The sequence below is a fragment of the Cetorhinus maximus genome, chromosome 8 (assembly GCF_964194155.1).
Source record: "Cetorhinus maximus chromosome 8, sCetMax3.hap1.1, whole genome shotgun sequence".
Taxonomy (NCBI): domain Eukaryota; kingdom Metazoa; phylum Chordata; class Chondrichthyes; order Lamniformes; family Cetorhinidae; genus Cetorhinus; species Cetorhinus maximus.
This window is the reverse complement of record NC_135886.1, coordinates 131,505,786-131,514,350: the sequence shown is the minus strand read 5'-3', so window position 1 is coordinate 131,514,350 and position 8,565 is coordinate 131,505,786.

Genomic DNA, 8,565 nt, shown 5'->3' with positions numbered 1-8,565 from the left:
GACACATTGGTGGAGTGCACAGATAGTTGGCAGATGAAGTTCAATGCACAGAAGTGTGAGGTAATGCACTTTGGTACAAAGAACATGGAGAGACAGTATAAAATAAAGGATGCTATTCTAAAGGATATGCAGGAGCAGAGAGACTTGGGTGTATCTGTACGTAAGTCATTAAAGGTGGCAGGACAGGTACAGAGAGCTGTTTCTAAAGCTTACAGTATTCTAGGCTTCATTAATAGGGGCAAATAGTACAAGAGCAGGGAGGTTATGATGAACTTATACAAGACACTGGTTAGACCTCAGCTAGAGTATTGTGTACAGTTCTGGGCGCCACATTGGAGGCATTGGAGAGAGTGCAGAAGAGGTTTACGAGAATGGTTCCAGGGATGAGACGCTTCAGTTATGAGGAAAGATTGGAGAAGTTGGGACTGTTTTCCTTGGAGAGGAGAAGGCTAAGAAGAGACTTGATAGAAGTTTTCAAAAGCATGAGGGGTCTGGACGGAGTAGATAGGGAGAAACTGTTCCCGCTCAGAACCAGAGGGCACAGTTTTAAAGTGATTTGCAAAAGAAGCAAATGTGAAAATCTTTTTCACACAGCGAATAGTTAGGATTTGGAATGCACTGCCTGAAAGTGTGGTGGAAGCAGGTTCAATTGAGGCATTCAAGAGGGCGTTAGATGATTATTTAAATAGAAACAACGTGCAGGGTTATGAGGAGAAAGGCCGGAGATTGACACTAAATTCAAATACTCAGAGAGCCGGTGCAGACACAATGGGCCGAATGGCCTCCTTCTATACCATAACTATTCTGTGATTCTGTGATTTTGCAACAACTTGCCTTCACCTCATTCCACCTGGAACCTTGTAGCTATGAAGTTGTCATCTTCCGTGTTGTGCCCATGCAATGGCGTCTGCATGTGTCTCATCTGAATCATCATCCTATTCAGATTTATCCCCTTCAATGTCCTTCTTGCCTGGGGAGATGCCTAGCTCCTCCATGGGCAGAATTTTACGTCATGTGGGCGCACACCCGACCCGATCGGGCGTAAAATAGCGTGCAATGATGTCGTGCGATATTTCGGTCAGCGAGTGACGGGGCCGCGCCCACCATTAATTAAGAGGCCACTTAAGGCCATTAAAAAGCCAACTGAAGGCGATTTTTCGTTGCCCGTGTGATTTTGCGCTTTTCGCACGGGCAAAGCAGGCGGGCGGCCAGCCGGCAATTTCAGAAACCTCATCCACGGGCAGGATAAAATTGGTGGGCAGCATTGCCAGTGTCAGTAGTGGGGAGTTTGGTACATAGTTTGTTGCTGGTGACTTATTGGTACTTGGCAGCTTCAACTCTGTTTGGGGCTTCATTCTTAACATTTCCAGGCTTCACTTCAGGACACCTTGGTGTCTCCAGGGCCCCCAGAGGATTCAGACTGTGTGGCCCCTTCCAGTTATCAGGTAACGTTCCATGACCCTGGTAATGGGGATTGTGGTCTCTGCTGGAGGCACCTCCTCTGAGGAGGGAGAGAGGGGAAGAAGGGAGAGGAGGCCAGGTGTCCCAATGCAGCTTCCAGGGGAGCGACCGGTGGGAGGAGAGGCGCAGGCACAAGGGGTGCAGGGCCAGCAGGAAGTCCAAGGTGGAAGGGGCCGCAGAAGACGCCACTATCCTGCTGCCAGGGTTTACAGACAGCGATGCAGCTACCTCAATATGTCTGAGGTGCAATGCCAAAGTAAGCTCCACCTCTCAAGGGAGTCAGTGATCTCTGTCTGTCAGATGATTGGGCCTGAGATCAGCTCCGACTGTGTGGGTGGACACCCCATGCCAGTGGCTCTGAAGGTCACAGTGGCCCTCAACTTCTATGCCTCCGGCTCTTTCCAGGGGTCAGTGGGGAATCTGTGTGGAGTCTCCCAGTTGTCCACAGTTGCATCAAATTGGTGACAGAAGCTCTTTTCAGGCTGGTACTGACCTTAATTCTTTACCATACGGACAAGGCCAACCAGGCTGAGCACGCCAGAGGGTTCGCAGTGATTGCTGGCTTCCCCCACATCCAAAGTGCAATCGACTGCATATATGTGGCCATCAAGGCACCAGCAGGTGAGCCGGTTGCCTTTTTCAACAGGAAGGGATCCTACTCCATGAATGTTCAGATAGTGTGTGATCACAGGACGCTGATTCTGCAAGTCTGTGTAAGTTACCCTGGCAGCTCCCACGATGCTTATATCCTGAGTCACTCCCAGGTGCCAAGACTCTTCAGTGCTCCAGCCCGACTGGATGGATGGTTGCTGGGTGACAAGGGCTATCCGTTGAAAAGGTGGCCCAAGACGCCTCTCTGCCACCCAAGAACAGAGGCAGAGAAACGTTATAATATGAGTCATGCCTCCACAAGGGCGGTGATAGAGAGGACCAAAGGTCTTCTCGAGATGTGCCTCTGATACCTGGACCGTTCAGGGAGAGCATTACAATACCCCCCAGAGCAGTGTCCCTGATCGTGGTTGCATGCTGCACTCTCCACAATCTGACAGTGGCAAGTGGGGTGGGGGATCTCACTGGAGGAAGAGGATCTTGATGCAGCTGCACAGGCCACAGATGATGAACCCAATAGTGAGTCAGAAGAGGAGCACGCTGGTGAGGAGAACACTGAGGGCGTGGCGGCAGACTCTGGTAACCTCCAGGGAGGCAGGGGCACCAGGGACGCCTTGATCCAAAACTCCTTCAGCTAGGCTGCCAAAGGTCAGCTTCAACTGCATGCCCGGGCTGTCGCCTCCATCCCGGATGCCTTTCACTTGTACGCATAGAACACTCAGTGCCTGTGCAATAAAGTTCAAAGCCACTCACGTTCAGCATTACATACTGGAGTACCCTGCACTAAAAACATAAAAAGGTGAAGCATACTCAGGCCATTACAATAAAAACAAAGTTTATCTTATTTTGACAATCTAAAACAATTTGCATAACCTTCTCTGGTCTTCATTTCCGGGCCAGTATAGATAAATGAACACAAAATCACCCACAATCTGTCCCTCTTGTGCTCATGGTGACTTTAACTTATGTTTCCAAGTGCTATGATTTGGTGTCCCTGGCACCGGCATTGGAGACAGCCTGCTGACTCTGGTGTCTTGTTGGATTTGATGACCTTGGCGGGCATCCTCTGGCCAGTGGAGCCTGTGCTGGCCCCACCTGGGAGGGATTGGTTAGTGCCATTACTGGCATCTCCCCAGTCATTGCAGCCACATCAGATGCCACGGTTACTGGCAGAGGGGTGGAGGAGCTGCCATGGTCATCCAGAATGCCCTGAGAGGAGCTCGCAGAGATGACAAGCAGCTTGTGTGCCAATGTGAGGTTGCTCTGGACCTCCCTGCTCACCATTGATGGACAGGCACCTAGCTGAGATACTGGGTGCTTCATCCATCTCCCACATGGACACTGACCACCTGAGGTCAGTGCCTGAATGAGGGCTTGCAGGTCCGAGAGCAACCCCAGGAACCCCTCATTCTGCCCTTGGAGCTGCCCCTCCTTGAGAGTCGCCACTCTCTCAATGGAGGAGGCAGTGCGCCTGGCCATGAGGGTCAACATAGTGCTCATGCTCTGAAAGGAGACAATGGCATGCATACCCTCATGGATATCCACCAGGTCCTCCTGCACATCTTGCTGGACATCCAACATCTACCACTTAATGGACGACTCCAGACGACTCTCTGGCACCTGGGAGTGACTCAAATTGTACAAATTGTGTGAGCTCCCAGCGTACCTAGCACAAACATGCTGGATCTGTTTCTGAGATCACAAATTAGCTGGATATTCAGAGAGTGAAATCCTTTCCTATTAATGAGCTCTCAGGGTCACATGTGTGCAGTTGATAACACCATGTACTTGTAGAAAGCCTGAGATCGCAGTGAATCCCGCAGCTCACTTGCTTCATCCATGCGGAACTGCACGTAATGGTGAGCTTTATTGAAGAGGGCATCAGTCTCCTCCATAATGCATTTGCATGTGGCCGATTGTGCGATTCTGCAAAGGTCCCCAGTGGAGTCCTGGAAGGATCCGCTGGCAACAAAGTCCGGTGCGGCAGTAAACTTCAGAGAAACTGGCATTGGATGCCCTCCAAGTCCGCGCGGCGTCAGTTCCTCACAGAGAATGTGGCAAATATGAGCTACCACATCCCTAGACAAGCGAAAGTGTCTGTGGCGCTTTCATCCACTCATCACCATGTATGAATTGCGTCTTTTGTAGACCCTTGGTTGTGCCGAACATCTTTGTGGATTTGGTCCCTCCTTGCTGGCACCTAGGTCTGCCTGGGGTCTGTCTGACTCTTGTTCCTCAAGGCGATGGCCTTCCCTGAGCTCTGTCACCGACAGGCCTTCTTCTCCTTATTCTAATCAAAGCTATCAAGAAGGCATTGTTCCCTGAAGCCTGCATTCTCACCCCTCCTTGGTTCTATGAATGGAAATAATTGGTCAATCAATGGTAGTCCCCGTTTAATGGTCTCCCTCTATATACAATGCAGCTATGCAGTCTTCAGCCCTTGACTTCCCTTAGTCTGCACATCACATACCAAGCCCACCCCTTGCATGATGATGTCTTTCTGGAATACGACAGGTGGCTGAGCTTTCCCCTCAGATGTGAATGCACATTCACAATGAGGGTTTTCATTAGGGTCAAAAGACCCAAGTCCTAGGAGCCACAGTCAACCTAATGTTGGTTGTCCTCCAGCGGTCTTAACAATAACAACGGATACCCAGTCCTTGTACTTCTGTCCTGATTGCAAGCATGGTGCATTGAATGCCCTGACCAATACACTGGGAACATGGAGGCTTGTAGGGCCCATGTTGCCTCTGGGTAGCAGACATGGCCATTGATTCTTGGACCCTGCATCCATTCTGACATACCCCTGTAAGGATCAGATGCCAGTCAAGACCATAAGCAATGCAGCTCCCAACATAATGGGCTGTTGCCTGAACGCACACTATTAGAACAGCTGAGCCAAGATTTGAGCAATACAGTTATAGGGTGCCCCTTCATTCGGCCAAGATTTGCTGTGCTGAACTCTTTCCACACGCCCTGAGTCCCTTTGCCGACCAATTTTTTATAGCTTGTTTTTTGAACAGCGCCATTGCAAGGTGAGCACAAAAATTGTGCTGCTGACCTTCGTCTGGGAGACCAGCTTCCAACCTCCCACTGTCACCCACCCCAAATCCTTCCCATCCTCCTCCATCCTCACTGCCTCCTAATTCCCCCTCCTCCCATCACTATCCAGTCTTCCGCTGTTACCTTTGAGCCCATTGTTATGCTTTTTTTATTCATTCATGGGATGTGGGCGCCCTTGAGAAGGTGGGGGTGAGCTGCCTTCTTGAACCGCTGCAGTTCATGTGGTGTAGGTACACCCACAGTGCTGTTAGGGAGGGAGTTCCAGGATTTTGACCCAGCGACAGTGAGGGAACAATATGAGTCAGGGTGTTGAGTGGCTTGGAGGAGAACTTCCAGGTGCTGGTGTTCCCATGTATCTTCTGTCCTTGTCCTTCTGGATGGTAGAAGTCGTGGGTTTGGAAGGTGCTGTCTAAGGAGCCTTAGTGAGTTCCTGCAGTACATCTTGTAGATGGTACACGCTGCTGCCACTGTTCATCGATGATGGAGGGAGTGAATGTTTGTGGTTGGGGTGCCAATCAAATGGGCTGCTTTGTCCTGGATGGTGCCAAGCTTCTTGAATGTTGTTGGAGCTGCACTCATCCAGACAAGTGGAGAATATTCCATCCACACATATGACTTGTGTCTTTTCGATGGTGGACAGGTTTTGGAGAGGGAAGATACACGCTAGTCCGGTTCAGTTTCTGGTCAATGGTAACCCCTAGGATGTTAATAGTGGGGGATTTAGTGATGGTAATGCCATTGAACATCAAGGGACAATGGTTAGATTCTCTCTTATTGAAGATAGTCACACCTGGCACTTGTGTGGTGCAAATGTTATTTGTCACTTGTCAACCCAAGCCTGCTGCATTTGGACATGGACTGCTTCAGTATCTGAGGAGTTGCGAATGGTGCTGAACATTGTGCAATCATCAGCGAACATTCCTACTGCTGACCTTATGATGGGAGGAAGGTCATTGATGAAGCAGCTGAAGATGGTTGGGCCTAGGATACTACCCTGAGGAACTTCTGCAGTGATGTGCTGGAACTGAGATGGTTGAACTCTAACAACCACAACCATCTTCCTTTGTGCTAGGTATGACTCCAACCAGTGGAGAGATTTCCCCCTGATTCCCATTGACTCCAGTTTTGCTGGGGCTCCTTGATGTTGCACTCGGTCAAGTGTGGCCTTGATGTCAAGGGCAGTCACTCTCACCTCACCTATTACATGTTGATACTCCTGTCCTCCCCCACTGAACACTTTAATGTTGATTCCCCCATGCCCTTTGTCGACCTAACCCCTCCACTTCTTGAGGCCAGATGCAATTTGACTTTCTGGGACTCCACCATGAGACCATCCAATACCACCACCCCCTACTACCCCCCAACGTGAATTTTCAGCTACCACCTTACAGACTGCAGATGTCTTCCCCGACCGTGACTGTGCCATCTGCCTCACAGCACCATGACTCTAACCCCCATGACCAAATTCCATAGGTGACTGACCATGCACTGCACACCATACAGTGCACAATTATCACTGCCTAAGGAGGCCTTCCTCTGCCCAAGACAGGGACCAAGACATGTGTGCCATGCAGAGCCCTCTAACATGGCTCGCACAACCCCAGGTCAGTCTCTCCAATGTGCCCCCAACAGCATGGCCTCAGCCCCAGGACAGTCTCTGACTTTTCTTTGGACAATCATATAACTCTTGTCCTGAGACAGTGTTTCACCACTCCACTCTATTCCTTGACCACCCACCCCCCCAAGTCCAGCCTCTGTCTTCACCCTTCCCTCCCATCCCCAGCATGACTCCATCTCCTACCACCCCCACCTCCCCAAACCCCCACCCCACTGGTATTGGTTCCCATGTCCAGGCTTGGCATAGCTTGTGATACAGCCACCCAAAATCGCGCAGCACTGCTCTTAAAGGTAGGCAAAAGTAGTCAAAGTCATGATGAAGTGAAGTTCGGCAGGTGAACGCCACTTATGTACAGTCATTCTAATTATTTGAGCATAAAAACATACGAACAAGGAGCAGGAGTAGGTTATTCAGCTCCTCGAGCCTGCTCTGCCATTTAATAAGATCATGGCTGATCTGATAGTAACCTCAAATCTACATCCTGCCTATTCCCGATAACCGATCACCTCTTGCTTGCCAAGGATCTATCCACCCTCGCCTTAAAAATATTCAAAGGCTCTGCTTCCGCCACCTATTCGGGAAGAGAGTTCCAAAGTCTCACAACCCTCTGAGAAAAAATTTCGCCTCATCTCCATTTTAAGTGGACGACCCCTTATTTTTAAACAGTGACCCTAGTTCTGGATTCTCCCACAAGAGCAGACATCCTCTCCACATCCACCCTGTCAAGACTCCTCAGGATCTTCTATGTTTCAATTAAGGTGCCTCTTACTCTTCTAAACTCCAGCAGATACAAGGCTAGCCTGTCCAACCTTTCCTCATAAGACAACCCGCCCATTCTAGGTGTTATTATAATAAACCTTCTCTGAACTGTTTCCAACGCATTTATATCCTTCCTTAAATGAGGTGACCAATACTGTACGCAATACTCCAGATATGGTCTTTCTAGTGTTCTGTATAACTGAAGCATAACCTCCCTACTTTTGCATTCAATTCCCCTCACAATAAATGATAATATTTTATTAGCTTTCCTAATTACTTGCAGGAGCTGCATGCTGGCCTTTTGCAATTCATGCACTAAGACACCCAGATCCCTTTGCATCTCAGGACTCTGCAATCTCTCACCATTTAGATAATATGCTTCTATTATTCTTCCTGCCAAATGGACAATTTCACATTTTCCCACATTTTACTCCATTTGCCAGATCCTTTCCCACTCACTTATCCTATCTTTATGTTTTTGTAGCCTCCTTCTGTCCTCTTCACAACTTACTTTCCGATCTATCTTTGTGTCATCAGCAAATTTGGCACCCATCCCATGCATCCCTTCATCCAAGTCATTTATATAAATTGTAAACAGTTGAGGTCCCAGCACTGATCCCTGTGGCACACCAATAATTACATCTTGCCAACCTGAAAAATACCCATTTATGCCTACTTTCTGCTTCCTGTTAGCCAGCTAATCTTCCATCCATGCCAATATGTTATCCCCTATACCACGAGCTTCTATTTTCCACAATAACCTTTGATGTGGCACTTTATCAAATGCTTTCTGGAAATCTAAGTACAGTACATCCATCGGTTCCCCTTTATCCACAGCACATTACTTCCTCAAAGAACTCCGATAAGTTGGTTAAACATGATTTCCCTTTCACAGAACCATGTTGACTCTGCCTGATTACCTTGAGCTTATCCAAGTGCCCTGCTATAGCTTCTTTAATAATAGTTTCTAACACTTTCCCTATAGCAGGTGTCAAGCTAACTGGCCTGAGGTTTCCCGTTTTCTGTCTCCTTCCCTTTTTGAATAACGGAGTTAC